We start from the raw sequence: 21,914 nt of genomic DNA on the forward strand, positions 1-21,914 counted from the left end.
TTTTTTCCTGAATATATTTAGGAAAAAACGCATACGCCCTTTTTGGCCAAGTGCATCATTGTGGACGTTCTGCCTCTTTTCCTATGCTTTCAATGCAATTCCAGTCTACCTCCTGAAATCGGTTTCCTGCAATTCTGCCCCGCTTTCAAGTCTTCTTGGCAGCCTTACTTCAGTATATTTTTGAATGATAGCTGTCATTTATAACTCTGCAGGTTTGTGAATAACAGTGCTCCTGAGCTCCTTTCTTCAACTCGCTTTCTTTTGAGCTGGCCGCAACACCGCAGGATGGCTTCAGGCCCTAATCTGGTTCCAGCACGGCACGCTGCGCCTTTGGTTAATTCGTCTTCCTGGTGGGAAATGAGAGTTAAATTTGCCCGTCCAGACACCTCCAGCTAGTCTCTCATTGGTTCTCGCTATTCCTGTTCATCTTCCGCAGAAATTGCAAACTGGGCCAAACAGGAGGTTAAAGGGACTGACTCTCCAAGTCGGGAGAGTGTTAGTAAAGCGTCTGGAATGTTTCACCCGAGTACCAGGGTACGAAATCTGAGACATATTTGAACACGTCTCCCGATCACATGGTTGATCATACTCTAGGTTCCACATGCATCTTTTAGCTGAAGGAAGAATACCTAAAACCTGGGTAGGTGAAACCCGTGGAATGGGTACCATGCAATATGACTTCAAAGGGTCTTCATTTGCTCACCGAACCTCTCCAATCCTACCACTGCTGCGTTTATGCCCCTGTACACACGCTTGATTCTCTTTTGGAGACATAGCAATCCATAGGTTTTAAGATACTTACTAGTCAGGTACATTCTTAGGCGTTTAATATGCGGTGTTGAGTCCATTTCGTTGAGCAAGGAGTAGCTCTTGTCTATTCCATATTTGGCTTAAGGAACTTTATCTGTGCTCATTTCAATCTCTGGTTTTATGCAGATCCCCAACTCACCTTTCCCCTTAAGCAAGCATAAGTAGGTTTTCTAAATTTGAGACCCTGTTCTGTTCTGTAATTCAGTTCCTGTGTAGCCAAGTTTACATTCCGTGTATTACTGATATCTTATGATGTTTCTTTTTCTGTGTGACTTATTTCAGTTAGAATCATCGTACCTGAATCCACTCATTGTGCTGCTAAGGGCCTGATGACATAGATTTCATTGCTGAGTGATACTGCATTGTACGTAAGTACCACAAGTTCTTTATCCATTTTTCACTTTCTGCGATGTTGAACTTGTACTGTAAACGAGGTTCTTGTAAACAGAGGCGTCCCAAATTTTGGGGTGGCTGTGTCTTTTTGATTTTAATTTCCCTAAGCTATGGGACCATAAGTGGAAGTGCCCTAGGCTCTGTTGCTTTGTTTTTTAGATGTTTCAGGAAACACCATACACTTCTCCCGAGTGGCTGTTGGCAATTTACATCCCGCCCATCAGCATAACAAGGCTCCCAGTTCTCCATGGCCTGTCCTGCCTTTCTGGATTTTACACGTTTTTCAGATGGCCCTTTTGATCGGGGGGAAGTGAGACTTCATTGTAGTGCAGATTTCCTTTGCAAGCTTGCTTGGTTGGCCAAAAAGGGCGTATGCGTTTTTTCCTGAATATATTCAGGAAAAAACGCATACGCCCTTTTTGGCCAAGTGCATCATTGTGGACGTTCTGCCTCTTTTCCTATGCTTTCAATGCAATTCCAGTCTACCTCCTGAAATCGGTTTCCTGCAATTCTGCCCCGCTTTCAAGTCCTCTTGGCAGCCTTATTTCAGTATATTTTTGGACGATAGCTGTCATTTATAACTCTGCAGGTTTGTGAATTACAGTGCCCCTGAGCTCTTTTCTTCAACTCGCTTTCTTTTGAGCTGGCCGCAACACCGCAGGATGGCTTCAGGCCCTAATCTGGTTCCGGCACGGCACGCTGAGCCTTTGGTTATTTCCTCTTCCTGGTGGGAAATGAGAGTTAAATTTGCCCGTCCAGACACCTCCAGCTAGTCTCTCATTGGTTCTCCCTATTCCTGTTCAACTTCCGCAGAAATTGCAAACTGGGCCAAACAGGAGGTTAAAGGCGCTGACTCTCCAAGTGGAGAGAGTGTTAGTAAAGCGTCTGGAATGTTGCACCCGAATACCAGGGGAGGAAAACTGAGACATATTTAAACACGGCTCCCGTTCACACGGTTGATCATACTCTGGGTTCCACATGCATGTTTTAGCTGAAGGAAGAATACCTTAAACCTGGAGAGTTGAGACCCGTGGAATGGGTACCATGCAATATGACTTCAGAGGTCTTCATTTGCTCACCGAACCTCTCCAATCCTATCACTGCTGCGTTTATGTCCCTGTACACATGCTTGATTCTCTTTTGGAGACATAGCAATCCATAGGTTTTAAGATACTTACTAGTCAGGTACATTCTTAGGCGTTTAATATGCGGTGTTGAGTCCATTTCGTTGAGCAAGGAGTAGCTCTTGTCTATTCCATATTTGGCTTAAAGAACTTTATCTGTGCTCATTTCAATCTCTGGTTTTATGCAGCACCCCAACTCACCTTTCCCCTTAAGCAAGCATAAGTTGGTTTTCTAAATTTGAGACCCTGTTCTGTTTTGGAATTCAGTTCCTGTGTAGCCAAGTTTACATTCCGTGTATTAGTGATATCTTATGATGTTTCTTTTTCTGTGTGACTTATTTCAGTTAGAATCATCATACCTGAATCCACTCATTGTGCTGCTAAGGGCCTGATGACATAGATTTCATTGCTGAGTGATATTGCTTTGTAAGTAAATACCACAACTTCTTTATCCATTTTTCACTTTCTGGGATGTTGAACTTCTACTGTAAACGAGGTTCTTGTAAACAGAGCCGTTCCAAACTTTGGGGTGGCTGTGTCTTTTGGATTTTAATTTCCCTAAGCTATAGGACCATAAGTAGAATTGCCCTAGGCTCTGTTGCTTTGTTTTTTAGATGTTTCAGGAAACACCATACACTTCTCCCGAGTGTCTGTTGGCAATTTACATCCCGCCCATCAGCATAACAAGGCTCCCAGTTCTCCATGGCCTGTCCTGCCTTTCCGGATTTTACACTTTTTTCAGATGGCCCTTTTGACCGGGGGGAAGTGAGACTTCATTGTAGTGCAGATTTCCTTTGCAAGCTTGCTTGGTTGGCCAAAAAGGGCGTATGCGTTTTTTCCTGAATATATTCAGGAAAAAACGCATACGCTCTTTTTGGCCAAGTGCATCATTGTGGACGTTCTGCCTCTTTTCCTATGCTTTCAATGCAATTCCAGTCTACCTCCTGAAATCGGTTTCCTGCAATTCTGCCCTGCTTTCAAGTCCTCTTGGCAGCCTTACTTCAGTCTATTTTTGGACGATAGCTGTCATTTATAACTCTGCAGGTTTCTGCATTACAGTGTCCCTGAGCTCCTTTCTTCAACTGGCTTTCTTGTGAGCTGGCCGCAACACCGCAGGATGGCTTCAGGCCCTAATCTGGTTCAGGCACGGCACACTGAGCCTTTGGTTAATTCCTCTTCCTGTTGGGAAATGAGAGTTAAATTTGCCCATCCAGACACCTCCAGCTAGTCTCTCATTGGTTCTCCCTATTCCTGTTCATCTTCCACAGAAATTGCAAACTGGGCCAAACAGGAGGTTAAAGGCGCTGACTCTCCAAGTGGGGAGATTGTTAGTAAAGTGTCTGGAATGTTGCACCCGAGTACCAGGGGAGGAAAACTGAGACATATTTGAACACGTCTCCCGTTCCCATGGTTCATCGTACTCTGGGTTCCACATGCATGTTTTAGCTGAAGGAAGAATACCTTAAACCTGGAGAGTTGAGACCCGTGGAATGGGTACCATGCAATATGAATTCAAAGGTCTTCATTTGCTCACCGAACCTCTCCAATCCTATCACTGCTGCGTTTATGTCCCTGTAAACACGCTTGATTCTCTTTTGGAGACATAGCAATCCATAGGTTTTAAGATACTTACAAGTCAGGTACATTCTTAGGCGTTTAATATGGGGTGTTGAGTCCATTTCGTTGAGCAAGGAATAGCTCTTGTCTATTCCATATTTGGCTTAAGGAACTTTATCTGTGCTCATTTCAATCTCTGGTTTTATGCAGCACCCCAACTCACCTTTCCCCTTAAGCAAGCATAAGTTGGTTTTCTAAATTTGAGACCCTGTTCTGTTTTGGAATTCAGTTCCTGTGTAGCCAAGTTTACATTCCGTGTATTAGTGATATCTTATGATGTTTCTTTTTCTGTGTGATTTATTTCAGTTAGAATCATCCTATCTGAATCCACTCATTATGCTGCTACAGGCCTGATGACATAGATTTCATTGCTGAGTGATACTGCATTGTACGTAAGTACCACAAGTTCTTTATCCATTTCTCACTTTCTGCGATGTTGAACTTGTACTGTAAATGAGGTTCTTGTAACCAGAGGCGTCCCAAACTTTGGGGTGGCTGTGTCTTTTTGATTTTAATTTCCCTAAGCTATAGGACCATAAGTGGAAGTGCCCTAGGCTCTGTTGCTTTGTTTTTTAGATGTTTCAGGAAACACCATACACTTCTCCCGAGTGTCTGTTGGCAATTTACATCCCGCCCATCAGCATAACAGGGCTCCCAGTTCTCCATGGCCTGTCCTGCCTTTCTGGATTTTACACTTTTTTCAGATGGCCCTTTTGACCGGGGGGAAGTGAGACTTCATTGTAGTGCAGATTTCCTTTGCAAGCTTGCTTGGTTGGCCAAAAAGGGTGTATGCGTTTTTTCCTGAATATATTCAGGAAAAAACGCATACGCCCTTTTTTGCCAAGTGCATCATTGTGGATGTTCTGCCTCTTTTCCTATGCTTTCAATGCAATTCCAGTCTACCTCCTGAAATCGGTTTCCTGCAATTCTGCCCCGCTTTCAAGTCCTCTTGGCAGCCTTACTTCAGTATATTTTTGGACGATAGCTGTCATTTATAACTCTGCAGGTTTGTGAATTACAGTGCCCCTGAGCTCTTTTCTTCACCTCGCTTTCTTTTGAGCTGGCCGCAACACCGCAGGATGGCTTCAGGCCCTAATCTGGTTCTGGCACGGCACGCTGAGCCTTTGGTTATTTCCTCTTCCTGGTGGGAAATGAGAGTTAAATTTGCCCGTCCAGACACCTCCAGCTAGTCTCTCATTGGTTCTCGCTATTCCTGTTCATCTTCCGCAGAAATTGCAAACTGGGCCAAACAGGAGTTTAAAGGTGCTGATTCTCCAAGTGGGGAGAGTGTTAGTAAAGCGTCTGGAATGTTGCACCCGAGTACCAGGGGAGGAAAACTGAGACATATTTGAAAACGTCTCCCGTTCACACGGTTGATCATACTCTGTGTTCCACATGCATGTTTTAGCTGAAGGAAGAATACCTTAAACCTGGAGAGTTGAGACCCGTGGAATGGGTACCATGCAATATGACTTCAAAGGTCTTCATTTGCTCACCGATCCTCTCCAATCCTATCACTGCTGCGTTTATGCCCCTGTACACACGCTTGATTCTCTTTTGGAGACATAGCAATCCATAGGTTTTAAGATACTTACTAGTCAGGTACATTCTTAGGCGTTTAATATGGGGTGTTGAGTCCATTTCGTTGAGCAAGGAGTAGCTCTTGTCTATTCCATATTTGGCTTAAGGAACTTTATCTGTGCTCATTTCAATCTCTGGTTTTATGCAGCACCCCAACTCACCTTTCCCCTTAAGCAAGCATAAGTTGGTTTTCTAAATTTGAGACCCTGTTCTGTTTTGGAATTCAGTTCCTGTGTAGCCAAGTTTACATTCCGTGTATTACTGATATCTTATGATGTTTCTTTTTCTGTGTGACTTATTTCAGTTAGAATCATCGTACCTGAATCCACTCATTATGCTGCTACGGGCCTGATGACATAGATTTCATTGCTGAGTGATATTGCTTTGTAAGTAAATACCACAACTTCTTTATCCATTTTTCAATTTCTGGGATGTTGAACTTGTACTGTAAACGAGGTTCTTGTAAACAGAGCCGTTCCAAACTTTGGGGTGGCTGTGTCTTTTTGATTTTAATTTCCCTAAGCTATAGGACCATAAGTGGAAGTGCCCTAGGCTCTGTTGCTTTGTTTTTTAGATGTTTCAGGAAACACCATACACTTCTCCCAAGTGTCTGTTGGCAATTTACATCCCGCCCATCAGCATAACAAGGCTCCCAGTTCTCCATGGACTGTCTTGCCTTTCTGGATTTTACACTTTTTTCAGATGGCCCTTTTGACCGGGGGGAAGTGAGACTTCATTGTAGTGCAGATTTCCTTTGCAAGCTTGCTTGGTTGGCCAAAAAGGGCGTATGCGTTTTTTCCTGAATATATTCAGGAAAAAACGCATACGCCCTTTTTGGCCAAGTGCATCATTGTGGACGTTCTGCCTCTTTTCCTATGCTTTCAATGCAATTCCAGTCTACCTCCTGAAATCGGTTTCCTGCAATTCTGCCCGGCTTTCAAGTCCTCTTGGCAGCCTTACTTCAGTATATTTTTGGACGATAGCTGTCATTTATAACTCTGCAGGTTTGTGAATTACAGTGCCCCTGAGCTCCTTTTTTCAACTCGCTCTTTTGTGACCTGGCCGCAACACAGCAGGATGGCTTCAAGCCCTAATCTGGTTCCCGCACGGCACGCTGAGCCTTTGGTTAATTCCTCTTCCTGGTGGGAAATGAGAGTTAAATTTGCCCGTCCAGACACCTCCAGCTAGTCTCTCATTGGTTCTCGCTATCCCTGTTCATCTTCCGCAGAAATTGCAAACTGGGCCAAACAGGAGGTTAAAGGGACTGACTCTCCAAGTAGGGAGAGTGTTAGTAAAGCGTCTGGAATGTTGCACCCGAGTACCAGGGTATGAAAACTGAGACATATTTGAACACGTCTCCCGATCACATGGTTGATCATACTCTAGGTTCCACATGCATGTTTTAGCTGAAGGAAGAATACCTTAAACCTGGAGAGTTGAAACCCGTGGAATGGGTACCATGCAATATGACTTCAAAGGGTCTTCATTTGCTCACCGAACCTCTCCAATCCTATCACTGCTGCGTTTATGCCCCTGTACACATGCTTGATTCTCTTTCGGAGACATAGCAATCCATAGGTTTTAAGATACTTACTAGTCAGGTACATTCTTAGGCGTTTAATATGCGGTGTTGAGTCCATTTCGTTGAGCAAGGAGTAGCTCTTGTCTATTCCATATTTGGCTTAAGGAACTTTATCTGTGCTCATTTCAATCTCTGGTTTTATGCAGCACCCCAACTCACCTTTCCCCTTAAGCAAGCATAAGTTGGTTTTCTAAATTTGAGACCCTGTTCTGTTTTGGAATTCAGTTCCTGTGTAGGCAAGTTTACATTCCGTGTATTAGTGATATCTTATGATGTTTCTTTTTCTGTGTGACTTATTTCAGTTAGAATCATCGTACCTGAATACACTCATTATGCTGCTACGGGCCGGATGACATAGATTTCATTGCTGAGTGATACTGCATTGTACGTAAGTACCACAAGTTCTTTATCCATTTTTCACTTTCTGTGATATTGAACTTGTACGGTAAACGAGGTTCTTGTAAACAGAGGCGTCCCGAACTTTGGGGTGGCTGTGTCTTTTTGATTTTAATTTCCCTAAGCTATAGGACCATAAGTGGAAGTGCCCTAGGCTCTGTTGCTTTGTTTTTTAGATGTTTCAGGAAACACCATACACTTCTCCGGAGTGTCTGTTGCAAATTAAATCCCGCCCATCAGCATAACAAGGCTCCCAGTTCTCCATGGCCTGTCCTGCCTTTCTGGATTTTACACTTTTTTCAGATGGCCCTTTTGACCGGGGGGGAAGTGAGACTTCATTGTAGTGCAGATTTCCTTTTCAAGCTTGCTTGGTTGGCCAAAAAGGGCGTATGCGTTTTTTCCTGAATATATTCAGGAAAAAACGCATACGCCCTTTTTGACCAAGTGCATCATTGTGGACGTTCTGCCTCTTTTCCTATGCTTTCAATGCAATTCCAGTCTACCTCCTGAAATCGGTTTCCTGCAATTCTGCCCCGCTTTCAAGTCCTGTTGGCAGCCTTACTTCAGTATATTTTTGGACGATGGCTGTCATTTATAACTCTGCAGGTTTGTGAATTACAGTGCCCCTGAGCTCTTTTCTTCACCTCGCTTTCTTTTGAGCTGGCCGCAACACCGCAGGATGGCTTCAGGCCCTAATCTGGTTCCGGCACGGCACGCTGAGCCTTTGGATAATTCCTCTTCCTGGTGGAAATGAGAGTTAAATTTGCCCGACCAGACACCTCCAGCTAGTCTGTCATTGGTTCTCGCTATTCCTGTTCATCTTCCGCAGAAATTGCAAACTGGGCCAAACAGGAGGTTAAAGGGACTGACTCTCAAAGTCGGGAGAGTGTTAGTAAAGCGTCTGGAATGTTGCACCCGAGTACCAGGGGAGGAAAACTGAGACATATTTGAACACGTCTCCCGATCACATGGTTGATCATACTCTAGGTTCCACATGCATGTTTTAGCTGAAGGTAGAATACCTTAAACCTGGGTAGTTGAAACCCGTGGAATGGGTACCATGCAATATGACTTCAAAGGGTCTTCATTTGCTCACCGAACCTCTCCAATCCTATCACTGCTGCGTTTATTCCCCTGTACACACGCTTGATTCTCTTTTGGAAACATAGCAATCCATAGGTTATAAGATATTTACTAGTCAGGTACATTCTTAGGCGTTTAATATGGGGTGTTGAGTCCATTTCGTTGAGCAAGGAGTAGCTCTTGTCTATTCCATATTTGGCTTAAGGAACTTTATCTGTGCTCATTTCAATCTCTGGTTTTATGCAGCACACCAACTCACCTTTCCCCTTAAGCAAGCATAAGTTGGTGTTCTAAATTTGAGACCCTGTTCTGTTTTGGAATTCAGTTCCTGTGTAGCCAAGTTTACATTCCGTGTATTAGTGATATATTATGATGTTTCTTTTTCTGTGTGACTTATTTCAGTTAGAATCATCGTTCCTGAATCCACTCATTATGCTGCTACGGGCCTGATGACATAGATTTCATTGCTGAGTGATACTGCATTGTACGTAAGTACCACAATTTCTTTATCCATTTTTCACTTTCTGTAATATTGAACTTGTACTGTAAACGAGGTTCTTGTAAACAGAGGCGTCCCAAAGTTTCGGGTGGCTGTGTCTTTTTGATTTTAATTTACCTAAGCTATAGGACCATAAGTGGAAGTGCCCTAGGCTCTGTTGCTTTGTTTTTTAGATGTTTCAGGAAACACCATACACTTCTCCCGAGTGTCTGTTGGCAATTTACATCCCGCCCATCAGCATAACAAGGCTCCCAGTTCTCCATGGCCTGTCCTGCCTTTCTGGATTTTACACTTTTTTCAGATGGCCCTTTTGTCCGGGGGGAAGTGAGACTTCATTGTAGTGCAGATTTCCTTTGCAAGTTTGCTTGGTTGGCCAAAAAGGGCGTATGCGTTTTTCCCTGAATATATTCAGGAAAAAACGCATACACCCTTTTTGGCCAAGTGCATCATTGTGGACGTTCTGTCTCTTTTCCTATGCTTTCAATGCAATTCCAGTCTACCTCCTGAAATCGCTTTCCTGCAATTCTGCCCCGCTTTCAAGTCCTCTTGGCAGCCTTACTTCAGTATATTTTTGGACGATAGCTGTCATTTATAACTCTGCAGGTTTGTGAATTACAGTGCCCCTGAGCTCCTTTCTTCAACTCGCTTTCTTTTGAGCTGGCCGCAACACCACAGGATGGCTTCAGGCCCTAATCTGGTTCCGGCACGGCACGCTGAGCCTTTGGTTATTTCCTCTTCCTGGTGGGAAATGAGAGTTAAATTTGCCCGTCCAGACACCTCCAGCTAGTCTCTCATTGGTTCTCGCTATTCCTGTTCATCCTCCACAGAAATTGCAAACTGGGCCAAACAGGAGGTTAAAGGGACTGAGTCTCCAAGTCGGGAGAGTGTTAGTAAAGCATCTGGAATGTTGCACCCGAGTACCAGGGTACGAAAACTGAGACATATTTGAACACGTCTCCCGATCACATGGTTGATCATACTCTAGGTTCCACATGCATGTTTTAGCTGAAGGAAGAATACCTTAAACCTGGGTAGTTGAAACCCGTGGAATGGGTACCATGCAATATGACTTCAAAGGGTCTTCATTTGCTCACCAAACCTCTCCAATCCTATCACTGCTGCGTTCATGCCCCTGTACACATGCTTGATTCTCTTTCGGAGACACAGCAATCCATAGGTTTTAAGATACTTACTAGTCAGGTACATTCTTAGGCGTTTAATATGCGGTGTTGAGTCCATTTCGTTGAGCAAGGAGTAGCTCTTGTCTATTCCATATTTGGCTTAAAGAACTTTATCTGTGCTCATTTCGATCTCTCGTTTTAAACAGGACCCCAACTCACTTTTCCCCTTAAGCAAGCATAAGTTGGTTTTCTAAATTTGAGACCCTGTTCTGTTCTGTAATTCAGTTCCTGTGTAGCCAAGTGTACATTCCGTGTATTACTGATATCTTATGATGTTTCTTTTTCTGTGTGATTTATTTCAGTTAGAATCATCCTACCTGAATCCACTCATTGTGCTGCTAAGGGCCTGATGACATAGATTTCATTGCTGAGTGATATTGCTTTGTAAGTAAATACCACAACTTCTTTATCCATTTTTCACTTTCTGCGATGTTAAGCTTGTACTGTAAACGAGGTTCTTGTAAACAGAGGCGTCCCAAACTTTGGGGTGGCTGTGTCTTTTTGATTTTAATTTCCCTAAGCTATAGGACCATAAGTGGAAGTGCCCTAGGCTCTGTTGCTTTGTTTTTTAGATGTTTCAGGAAACACCATACACTTCTCCCGAGTGTCTGTTGGCAATTTACATCCCGCCCATCAGCATAACAAGGCTCCCAGTTCTCCATGGCCTGTCCTGCCTTTCTGGATTTTACACTTTTTTCAGATGGCCCTTTTGTCCGGGGGGAAGTGAGACTTCATTGTAGTGCAGATTACCTTTGCAAGTTTGCTTGGTTGGCCAAAAAGGGCGTATGCGTTTTTCCCTGAATATATTCAGGAAAAAACGCTTACGCCCTTTTTGGCCAAGTGCATCATTGTGGACGTTCTGCCTCTTTTCCTATGCTTTCAATGCAATTCCAGTCTACCTCCTGAAATCGGTTTCCTGCAATTCTGCCCGGCTTTCAAGTCCTCTTGGCAGCCTTACTTCAGTATATTTTTGGACGATAGCTGTCATTTATAACTCTGCAGGTTTGTGAATTACAGTGCCCCTGAGCTCCTTTTTTCAACTCGCTCTTTTGTGACCTGGCCGCAACACAGCAGGATGGCTTCAAGCCCTAATCTGGTTCCCGCACGGCATGCTGAGCCTTTGGTTAATTCCTCTTCCTGGTGGGAAATGAGAGTTAAATTTGCCCGTCCAGACACCTCCAGCTAGTCTCTCATTGGTTCTCGCTATCCCTGTTCATCTTCCGCAGAAATTGCAAACTGGGCCAAACAGGAGGTTAAAGGGACTGACTCTCCAAGTAGGGAGAGTGTTAGTAAAGCGTCTGGAATGTTGCACCCGAGTACCAGGGTATGAAAACTGAGACATATTTGAACACGTCTCCCGATCACATGGTTGATCATACTCTAGGTTCCACATGCATGTTTTAGCTGAAGGAAGAATACCTTAAACCTGGAGAGTTGAAACCCGTGGAATGGGTACCATGCAATATGACTTCAAAGGGTCTTCATTTGCTCACCGAACCTCTCCAATCCTATCACTGCTGCGTTTATGCCCCTGTACACATGCTTGATTCTCTTTCGGAGACATAGCAATCCATAGGTTTTAAGATACTTACTAGTCAGGTACATTCTTAGGCGTTTAATATGCGGTGTTGAGTCCATTTCGTTGAGCAAGGAGTAGCTCTTGTCTATTCCATATTTGGCTTAAGGAACTTTATCTGTGCTCATTTCAATCTCTGGTTTTATGCAGCACCCCAACTCACCTTTCCCCTTAAGCAAGCATAAGTTGGTTTTCTAAATTTGAGACCCTGTTCTGTTTTGGAATTCAGTTCCTGTGTAGGCAAGTTTACATTCCGTGTATTAGTGATATCTTATGATGTTTCTTTTTCTGTGTGACTTATTTCAGTTAGAATCATCGTACCTGAATACACTCATTATGCTGCTACGGGCCGGATGACATAGATTTCATTGCTGAGTGATACTGCATTGTACGTAAGTACCACAAGTTCTTTATCCATTTTTCACTTTCTGTGATATTGAACTTGTACGGTAAACGAGGTTCTTGTAAACAGAGGCGTCCCGAACTTTGGGGTGGCTGTGTCTTTTTGATTTTAATTTCCCTAAGCTATAGGACCATAAGTGGAAGTGCCCTAGGCTCTGTTGCTTTGTTTTTTAGATGTTTCAGGAAACACCATACACTTCTCCGGAGTGTCTGTTGCAAATTAAATCCCGCCCATCAGCATAACAAGGCTCCCAGTTCTCCATGGCCTGTCCTGCCTTTCTGGATTTTACACTTTTTTCAGATGGCCCTTTTGACCGGGGGGGAAGTGAGACTTCATTGTAGTGCAGATTTCCTTTTCAAGCTTGCTTGGTTGGCCAAAAAGGGCGTATGCGTTTTTTCCTGAATATATTCAGGAAAAAACGCATACGCCCTTTTTGACCAAGTGCATCATTGTGGACGTTCTGCCTCTTTTCCTATGCTTTCAATGCAATTCCAGTCTACCTCCTGAAATCGGTTTCCTGCAATTCTGCCCCGCTTTCAAGTCCTGTTGGCAGCCTTACTTCAGTATATTTTTGGACGATGGCTGTCATTTATAACTCTGCAGGTTTGTGAATTACAGTGCCCCTGAGCTCTTTTCTTCACCTCGCTTTCTTTTGAGCTGGCCGCAACACCGCAGGATGGCTTCAGGCCCTAATCTGGTTCCGGCACGGCACGCTGAGCCTTTGGATAATTCCTCTTCCTGGTGGAAATGAGAGTTAAATTTGCCCGACCAGACACCTCCAGCTAGTCTGTCATTGGTTCTCGCTATTCCTGTTCATCTTCCGCAGAAATTGCAAACTGGGCCAAACAGGAGGTTAAAGGGACTGACTCTCAAAGTCGGGAGAGTGTTAGTAAAGCGTCTGGAATGTTGCACCCGAGTACCAGGGGAGGAAAACTGAGACATATTTGAACACGTCTCCCGATCACATGGTTGATCATACTCTAGGTTCCACATGCATGTTTTAGCTGAAGGTAGAATACCTTAAACCTGGGTAGTTGAAACCCGTGGAATGGGTACCATGCAATATGACTTCAAAGGGTCTTCATTTGCTCACCGAACCTCTCCAATCCTATCACTGCTGCGTTTATTCCCCTGTACACACGCTTGATTCTCTTTTGGAAACATAGCAATCCATAGGTTATAAGATATTTACTAGTCAGGTACATTCTTAGGCGTTTAATATGGGGTGTTGAGTCCATTTCGTTGAGCAAGGAGTAGCTCTTGTCTATTCCATATTTGGCTTAAGGAACTTTATCTGTGCTCATTTCAATCTCTGGTTTTATGCAGCACACCAACTCACCTTTCCCCTTAAGCAAGCATAAGTTGGTGTTCTAAATTTGAGACCCTGTTCTGTTTTGGAATTCAGTTCCTGTGTAGCCAAGTTTACATTCCGTGTATTAGTGATATATTATGATGTTTCTTTTTCTGTGTGACTTATTTCAGTTAGAATCATCGTTCCTGAATCCACTCATTATGCTGCTACGGGCCTGATGACATAGATTTCATTGCTGAGTGATACTGCATTGTACGTAAGTACCACAATTTCTTTATCCATTTTTCACTTTCTGTAATATTGAACTTGTACTGTAAACGAGGTTCTTGTAAACAGAGGCGTCCCAAAGTTTCGGGTGGCTGTGTCTTTTTGATTTTAATTTACCTAAGCTATAGGACCATAAGTGGAAGTGCCCTAGGCTCTGTTGCTTTGTTTTTTAGATGTTTCAGGAAACACCATACACTTCTCCCGAGTGTCTGTTGGCAATTTACATCCCGCCCATCAGCATAACAAGGCTCCCAGTTCTCCATGGCCTGTCCTGCCTTTCTGGATTTTACACTTTTTTCAGATGGCCCTTTTGTCCGGGGGGAAGTGAGACTTCATTGTAGTGCAGATTTCCTTTGCAAGTTTGCTTGGTTGGCCAAAAAGGGCGTATGCGTTTTTCCCTGAATATATTCAGGAAAAAACGCATACACCCTTTTTGGCCAAGTGCATCATTGTGGACGTTCTGTCTCTTTTCCTATGCTTTCAATGCAATTCCAGTCTACCTCCTGAAATCGCTTTCCTGCAATTCTGCCCCGCTTTCAAGTCCTCTTGGCAGCCTTACTTCAGTATATTTTTGGACGATAGCTGTCATTTATAACTCTGCAGGTTTGTGAATTACAGTGCCCCTGAGCTCCTTTCTTCAACTCGCTTTCTTTTGAGCTGGCCGCAACACCACAGGATGGCTTCAGGCCCTAATCTGGTTCCGGCACGGCACGCTGAGCCTTTGGTTATTTCCTCTTCCTGGTGGGAAATGAGAGTTAAATTTGCCCGTCCAGACACCTCCAGCTAGTCTCTCATTGGTTCTCGCTATTCCTGTTCATCCTCCACAGAAATTGCAAACTGGGCCAAACAGGAGGTTAAAGGGACTGAGTCTCCAAGTCGGGAGAGTGTTAGTAAAGCATCTGGAATGTTGCACCCGAGTACCAGGGTACGAAAACTGAGACATATTTGAACACGTCTCCCGATCACATGGTTGATCATACTCTAGGTTCCACATGCATGTTTTAGCTGAAGGAAGAATACCTTAAACCTGGGTAGTTGAAACCCGTGGAATGGGTACCATGCAATATGACTTCAAAGGGTCTTCATTTGCTCACCAAACCTCTCCAATCCTATCACTGCTGCGTTCATGCCCCTGTACACATGCTTGATTCTCTTTCGGAGACACAGCAATCCATAGGTTTTAAGATACTTACTAGTCAGGTACATTCTTAGGCGTTTAATATGCGGTGTTGAGTCCATTTCGTTGAGCAAGGAGTAGCTCTTGTCTATTCCATATTTGGCTTAAAGAACTTTATCTGTGCTCATTTCGATCTCTCGTTTTAAACAGGACCCCAACTCACTTTTCCCCTTAAGCAAGCATAAGTTGGTTTTCTAAATTTGAGACCCTGTTCTGTTCTGTAATTCAGTTCCTGTGTAGCCAAGTGTACATTCCGTGTATTACTGATATCTTATGATGTTTCTTTTTCTGTGTGATTTATTTCAGTTAGAATCATCCTACCTGAATCCACTCATTGTGCTGCTAAGGGCCTGATGACATAGATTTCATTGCTGAGTGATATTGCTTTGTAAGTAAATACCACAACTTCTTTATCCATTTTTCACTTTCTGCGATGTTAAGCTTGTACTGTAAACGAGGTTCTTGTAAACAGAGGCGTCCCAAACTTTGGGGTGGCTGTGTCTTTTTGATTTTAATTTCCCTAAGCTATAGGACCATAAGTGGAAGTGCCCTAGGCTCTGTTGCTTTGTTTTTTAGATGTTTCAGGAAACACCATACACTTCTCCCGAGTGTCTGTTGGCAATTTACATCCCGCCCATCAGCATAACAAGGCTCCCAGTTCTCCATGGCCTGTCCTGCCTTTCTGGATTTTACACTTTTTTCAGATGGCCCTTTTGTCCGGGGGGAAGTGAGACTTCATTGTAGTGCAGATTACCTTTGCAAGTTTGCTTGGTTGGCCAAAAAGGGCGTATGCGTTTTTCCCTGAATATATTCAGGAAAAAACGCTTACGCCCTTTTTGGCCAAGTGCATCATTGTGGACGTTCTGCCTCTTTTCCTATGCTTTCAATGCAATTCCAGTCTACCTCCTGAAATCGGTTTCCTGCAATTCTGCCCCGCTTTCAAGTCCTCTTGGCAGCCTTACTTCAGTCTATTTTTGGACGATAGCTGTCATTTATAACTCTGCATGTTTGTGAATTAAAGTGCCCCTGAGCTCCTTTCTTCAATTTGCATTCTTGTGTCCTGGCCGCAACACCACAGGATGGCTTCAGGCCCTAATCTGGTTCCGGCACGGCACGCTGAGCCTTTGGTTATTTCCTCTTCCTGGTGGGAAATGAGAGTTAAATTTGCCCGTCCAGACACCGCCAGCTAGTCTCTCATTGGTTCTCCCTATTCCTGTTCATCTTCCGCAGAAATTGCAAACTGGGCCAAACAGCAGGTTAAAGGGACTGAGTCTCCAAGTCGGGAGAGTGTTAGTAAAGCATCTGGAATGTTGCACCCGAGTACCAGGGGAGGAAAACTGAGACATATTTGCACACGTCTCCCGTTCACATGGTTGATCATACTCTGGGTTCCACATGCATGTTTTAGCTGAAGGAAGAATACCTTAAACCTGGAGAGTTGAGACCCGTGGAATGGGTACCATGCAATATGACTTCAAAGGGTATTCATTTGCTCACCGAACCTCTCCAATCCTATCACTGCTGCATTTATGCCCCTGTTCACACGCTTGATTCTCTTTTGGAGACCTAGCAATCCATAGGTTTTAAGATACTTACTAGTCAGGTACATTCCTAGGCGTTTTATATGGGGTGTTGAGTCCATTTCGTTGAGCAAGGAGTAGCTTTTGTCTATTCCATATTTGGCTTAAGGAACTTTATCTGTGCTCATTTCAATCTCTGTTTTTATGCAGCACCCCATCTCACCTTTCCCCTTAAGCAAGCATAAGTTTGTTTTCTAAATTTGAGACCCTGTTCTGTTTTGGAATTCAGTTCCTGTGTAGCCAAGTTTACATTCCGTGTATTAGTGATATCTTATGATGTTTCTTTTTTTGTGTGACTTATTTCAGTTAGAATCATCGTACCTGAATCCATTCATTATACTGCTACGGGCCTAATGACATAGATTTCATTGCTGAGTGATACTGCATTGTACGTAAGTACCACAAGTTCTTTATCCATTTTTCACTTTCTGTGATATTGAACTTGTATGGTAAACGAGGTTCTTGTAAACAGAGCCGTTCCAAACTTTGGGGTTGCTGTGTCTTTTTGATTTTAAATTCCCTAAGCTATAGGACCATAAGTGGAAGTGCCCTAGGCTCTGTTGCTTTGTTGTATAGATGTTTCTGTAAACACCATACACTTCTCCCCAGTGTCTGTTGGCAATTTACATCCCACCCATCAGCATAACAAGGCTCCCAGTTCTCCATGGCCTTTCCTGCCTTTCTGGATTTTACACTTTTTTCAGATGGCCCTTTTGACCGGGGGGAAGTGAGACTTCATTGTAGTGCAGATTTCCTTTGCAAGCTTGCTTGGTTGGCCAAAAAGGGCGTATGCGTTTTTTCCTGAATATATTCAGGAAAAAACGCATACGCCCTTTTTGGCCAAGTGCATCATTGTGGACGTTCTGCCTCTTTTCCTATGCTTTCAATGCAATTCCAGTCTACCTTCTGAAATCGGTTTCCTGCAATTCTGCCCCGCTTTCAAGTCCTCTTGGCAGCCTTACTTCAGTATATTCTTGGACGATAGCTGTCATTTATAACTCTGCAGGTTTGTGAATTACAGTGCCCCTGAGCTCCTTTCTTCAACTCGCTTTCTTGTGACCTGGCCGCAACAACGCAGGATGGCTCCAGGCCCTAATCTGGTTCCGGCACGGCACGCTGAGCCTTTGGTTATTTCCTCTTCCTGGTGGGAAATGAGAGTTAAATTTGCCCGTCCAGACACCTCCAGCTAGTCTCTCATTGGTTCTCGCTATTCCTGTTCATCTTCCGCAGATATTGCAAACTGGGCCAAACAGGAGGTTAAAGGGACTGACTCTCCAAGTCGGGAGAGTGTCAGTAAAGTGTTTGGCATGTTGCACCCGAGTACCAAGGTACGAAAACTGAGACATATTTGAACACATCTCCCGATCACATGGTTGATCATACTCTAGGTTCCACATGCATGTTTTAGCTGAAGGAAGAATACCTTAAACCTGGGTAGTTGAAACCCGTGAAATGGGTACCACGCAATATGAGTTCAAAGGGTCTTCATTTGCTCACCGAACCTCTCCAATCCTATCACTGCTGCGTTTATGCCCCTGTACACAAGCTTGATTCTCTTTTGGAGACATAGCAATCCATAGGTTTTAAGATACTTACTAGTCAGGTAAATTCTTAGACGTTTAATATGCGGTGTTGAGTCCATTTCATTCAGCAAGGAGTAGCTCTTGTCTATTCCATATTTGGCTTAAGGAACTTTATCTGTGCTCATTTCAATCTCTGGTTTTATGCAGAACCCCAACTCACCTTTACCCTTAAGCAAACATAAGTTGGTTTTCTATATTTGAGACCCTGTTCTGTTTTGGAATGCAGTTCCTGTGTAACCAAGTTTCCATTCCGTGTATTACTGATATCTTATGATGTTTCTTTTTCTGTGTGACTTATTTCAGTTAGAATCATCATACCTGAATCCACTCATTGTGCTGCTAAGGGCCTGATGACATAGATTTCATTGCTGAGTGATATTGCTTTGTAAGTGAATACCACAACTTCTTTATCCATTTTTCACTTTCTGCGATGTTGAACTTGTACTGTAAACGAGGTTCTTGTAAACAGAGCCATTCCAAACTTTGGGGTGGCTGTGTCTTTTTGATTTTAATTTCCCTAAGCTATAGGACCATAAGTGGAAGTGCCCTAGGCTCTGTTGCTTTGTTTTTTAGATGTTTCAGGAAACACCATACACTTCTCCTGAGTGGTTGTTGGCAATTTACATCCCGCCCATCAGCATAACAAGGCTCCCAGTTCTCCATGGCCTGTCCTGCCTTTCTGGATTTTACACTTTTTTCAGATGGCCCTTTTGACCGGGGGGAAGTGAGACTTCATTGTAGTGCAGATTTCCTTTGCAAGCTTGCTTGGTTGGCCAAAAAGGGCGTATGCGTTTTTTCCTGAATATATTCAGGAAAAAACGCATACGCCCTTTTTGGCCAAGTGCATCATTGTGGACGTTCTGCCTCTTTTCCTATGCTTTCAATGCAATTCCAGTCTACCTCCTGAAATCGGTTTCCTGCAATTCTGCCCCGCTTTCAAGTCCTCTTGGCAGCCTTACTTCAGTCTATTTTTGGACGATAGCTGTCATTTATAACTCTGCAGGTTTGTGAATTACAGTGCCCCTGAGCTCCTTTCTTCAACTCGCTTTCTTGTGACCTGGCCGCAACACCGCAGGATGGCTTCAGGCCCTAATCTGGTTCCGGCCCGGCATGCTGAGCCTTTGGTTAATTCCTCTTCCTGGTGGGAAATGAGAGTTAAATTTGCCCGTCCAGACACCTCCAGCTAGCCTCTCATTGGTTCTCGCTATTCCTGTTCATCTTCCGCAGAAATTGCAAACTGGGCCAAACAGGAGGTTAAAGGGACTGACTCTCCAAGTGGGGAGAGTGTTAGTAAAGCGTCTGGAATGTTGCACCCGAGTACCAGGGGAGGAAAACTGAGACATATTTGAACACGTCTCCCGTTCACATGGTTGATCATACTCTGGGTTCCACATGCATGTTTTAGCTGAAGGAAGAATACCTTAAACCTGGAGAGTTGAGACCCGTGGAATGGGTACCATGCAATATGACTTCAAAGGGTCTTCATTTGCTCACCGAACATCTCCAATCCTATCACTGCTGCGTTTATGCCCCTGTACACATGCTTGATTCTCTTTCGGAGACATAGCAATCCATAGGTTTTAAGATACTTACTAGTCAGGTACACTCTTAGGCGTTTAATATGCGGTGTTGAGTCCATTTCGTTGAGCAAGGAGTAGCTCTTGTCTATTCCATATTTGGCTTAAGGAACTTTATCTGTGCTCATTTCAATCTCTGGTTTTATGCAGCACCCCAACTCACCTTTCCCCTTAAGCAAGCATAAGTTGGTTTTCTAAATTTGAGAAACTGTTCTGTTCTGTAATTCAGTTCCTGTGTAGCCAAGTTTACATTCCGTGTATTACTGATATCTTATGATGTTTCTTTTTCTGTGTGACTTATTTCAGTTAGAATCATCGTACCTGAATCCACTCATGATGCTGCTACGGGCCTGATGACATAGATTTCATTGCTGAGTGATACTGCATTGTACGTAAGTACCACAAGTTCTTTATCCATTTTTCACTTTCTGTGATATTGAACTTGTACGGTAAACGAGGTTCTTGTAAACAGAGGCGTCCCAAACTTTGGGGTGGCTGTGTCTTTTTGATTTTAATTTCCCTCAGCTATAGGACCATAAGTGGAAGTGCCCTAGGCTCTGTTGTTTTGTTTTTTAGATGTTTCAGGAAACACCATACACTTCTCCCGAGTGGTTGTTGGCAATTTACATCCCGCCCATCAGCATAACAAGGCTCCCAGTTCTCCATGGCCTGTCCTGCCTTTCTGCATTTTACACTTTTTTCAGATGGCCCTTTTGACCGGGGGAAGTGAGACTTCATTGTAGTGCAGATTTCCTTTGCAAGCTTGCTTGGTTGGCCTAAAAGGGCGTATGCGTTTTTTCCTGAATATATTCAGGAAAAAACGCATACGCCCTTTTTGGCCAAGTGCATCATTGTGGACCTTAGGCCTCTTTTCCTATGCTTTCAATGCAATTCCAGTCTACCTCCTGAAATCGGTTTCCTGCAATTGTGCCCTGCTTTCAAGTCCTCTTGGCAGCCTTACTTCAGTCTATTTTTGGACGATAGCTGTCATTTATAACTCTGCAGGTTTGTGAATTACAGTGCCCCTGAGCTCCTTTCTTCAACTCGCTTTCTTTTGAGCTGGCCGCAACACCGCAGGATGGCTTCAGGCCCTAATCTTGTTCCGGCACGGCACCCTGAGCCTTTGGTTAATTCCTCTTCCTGGTGGGAAATGAGAGTTAAATTTGCCCGTCCAGACACCTCCAGCTAGTCTCTCATTGGTTCTCGCTATTCCTGTTCATCTTCCACAGAAATTGCAAACTGGGTCAAACAGGAGGTTAAAGGGACTGACTCTCCAAGTCGGGAGAGTGTTAGTAAAGCGTCTGGAATATTACACCCGAGTACCAGGGTACGAAAACTGAGACATATTTGAACACGTCTCCCGATCACATGGTTGATCATACTCTAGGTTCCACATGCATGTTTTAGCTGAAGGAAGAATACCTTAAACCTGGGTAGTTGAAACCCGTGTAATGGGTACCCTGCAATATGACTTCAAAGGGTCTTCATTTGCTCACTGAACATCTCCAATCCTATCACTGCTGCGTTTATGCCCCTGTACACATGCTTGATTCTCTTTCGGAGACATAGCAATCCATAGGTTTTAAGATACTTACTAGTCAGGTACATTCTTAGGCGTTTAATATGGGGTGTTGAGTCCATTTCGTTGAGCAAGGAGTAGCTCTTGTCTATTCCATATTTGGCTTAAGGAACTTTATCTGTGCTCATTTCAATCTCTGGTTTTATGCAGCACCCCAACTCACCTTTCCCCTTAAGCAAGCATAAGTTGGTTTTCTTAATTTGAGACCCTGTTCTGTTTTGGAATTCAGTTCCTGTGTAGCCAAGTTTACATTCCGTGTATTACTGATATCTTATGATGTTTCTTTTTCTGTGTGACTTATTTCAGTTAGAATCGTCGTACCTGAATCCACTCATTGTGCTGCTAAGGGCCTGATGACATAGATTTCATTGCTGAGTGATATTGCTTTGTAAGTAAATACCACAACTTCTTTATCCATTTTTCACTTTCTGGGATGTTGAACTTCTTCTGTAAACGAGGTTCTTGTAAACAGAGGCGTCCCAAACTTTGGGGTGGCTGTGTCTTTTTGATTTTAATTTCCCTAAGCTATGGGACCATAAGTGGCAGTGCCCTAGGCTCTGTTGCTTTGTTTTTTAGATGTTTCAGGAAACACCA

The 21,914-nt window shown here is 43.7% G+C and overlaps 1 long non-coding RNA gene across 3 annotated transcripts in view; it reads left to right on the top strand.

Moving 5' to 3' along the window:
* LOC307190094 overlaps positions 1–21,671 on the top strand; it is a 275,853-nt gene extending 254,182 nt beyond the window's left edge. For all 3 annotated transcript variants that reach the window (XR_013829401.1, XR_013829402.1, XR_013829403.1), the window contains exon 4: positions 21,627–21,671. This is a non-coding gene — a long non-coding RNA (uncharacterized lncRNA). The remainder of the gene's footprint in view (positions 1–21,626) is intronic.
* The last annotated feature ends 243 nt before the right edge of the window (positions 21,672–21,914 follow it).

This window comes from Stenella coeruleoalba, assembly GCF_951394435.1.
Source record: "Stenella coeruleoalba genome assembly, chromosome: 8".
In the NCBI taxonomy this organism is placed as follows: domain Eukaryota; kingdom Metazoa; phylum Chordata; class Mammalia; order Artiodactyla; family Delphinidae; genus Stenella; species Stenella coeruleoalba.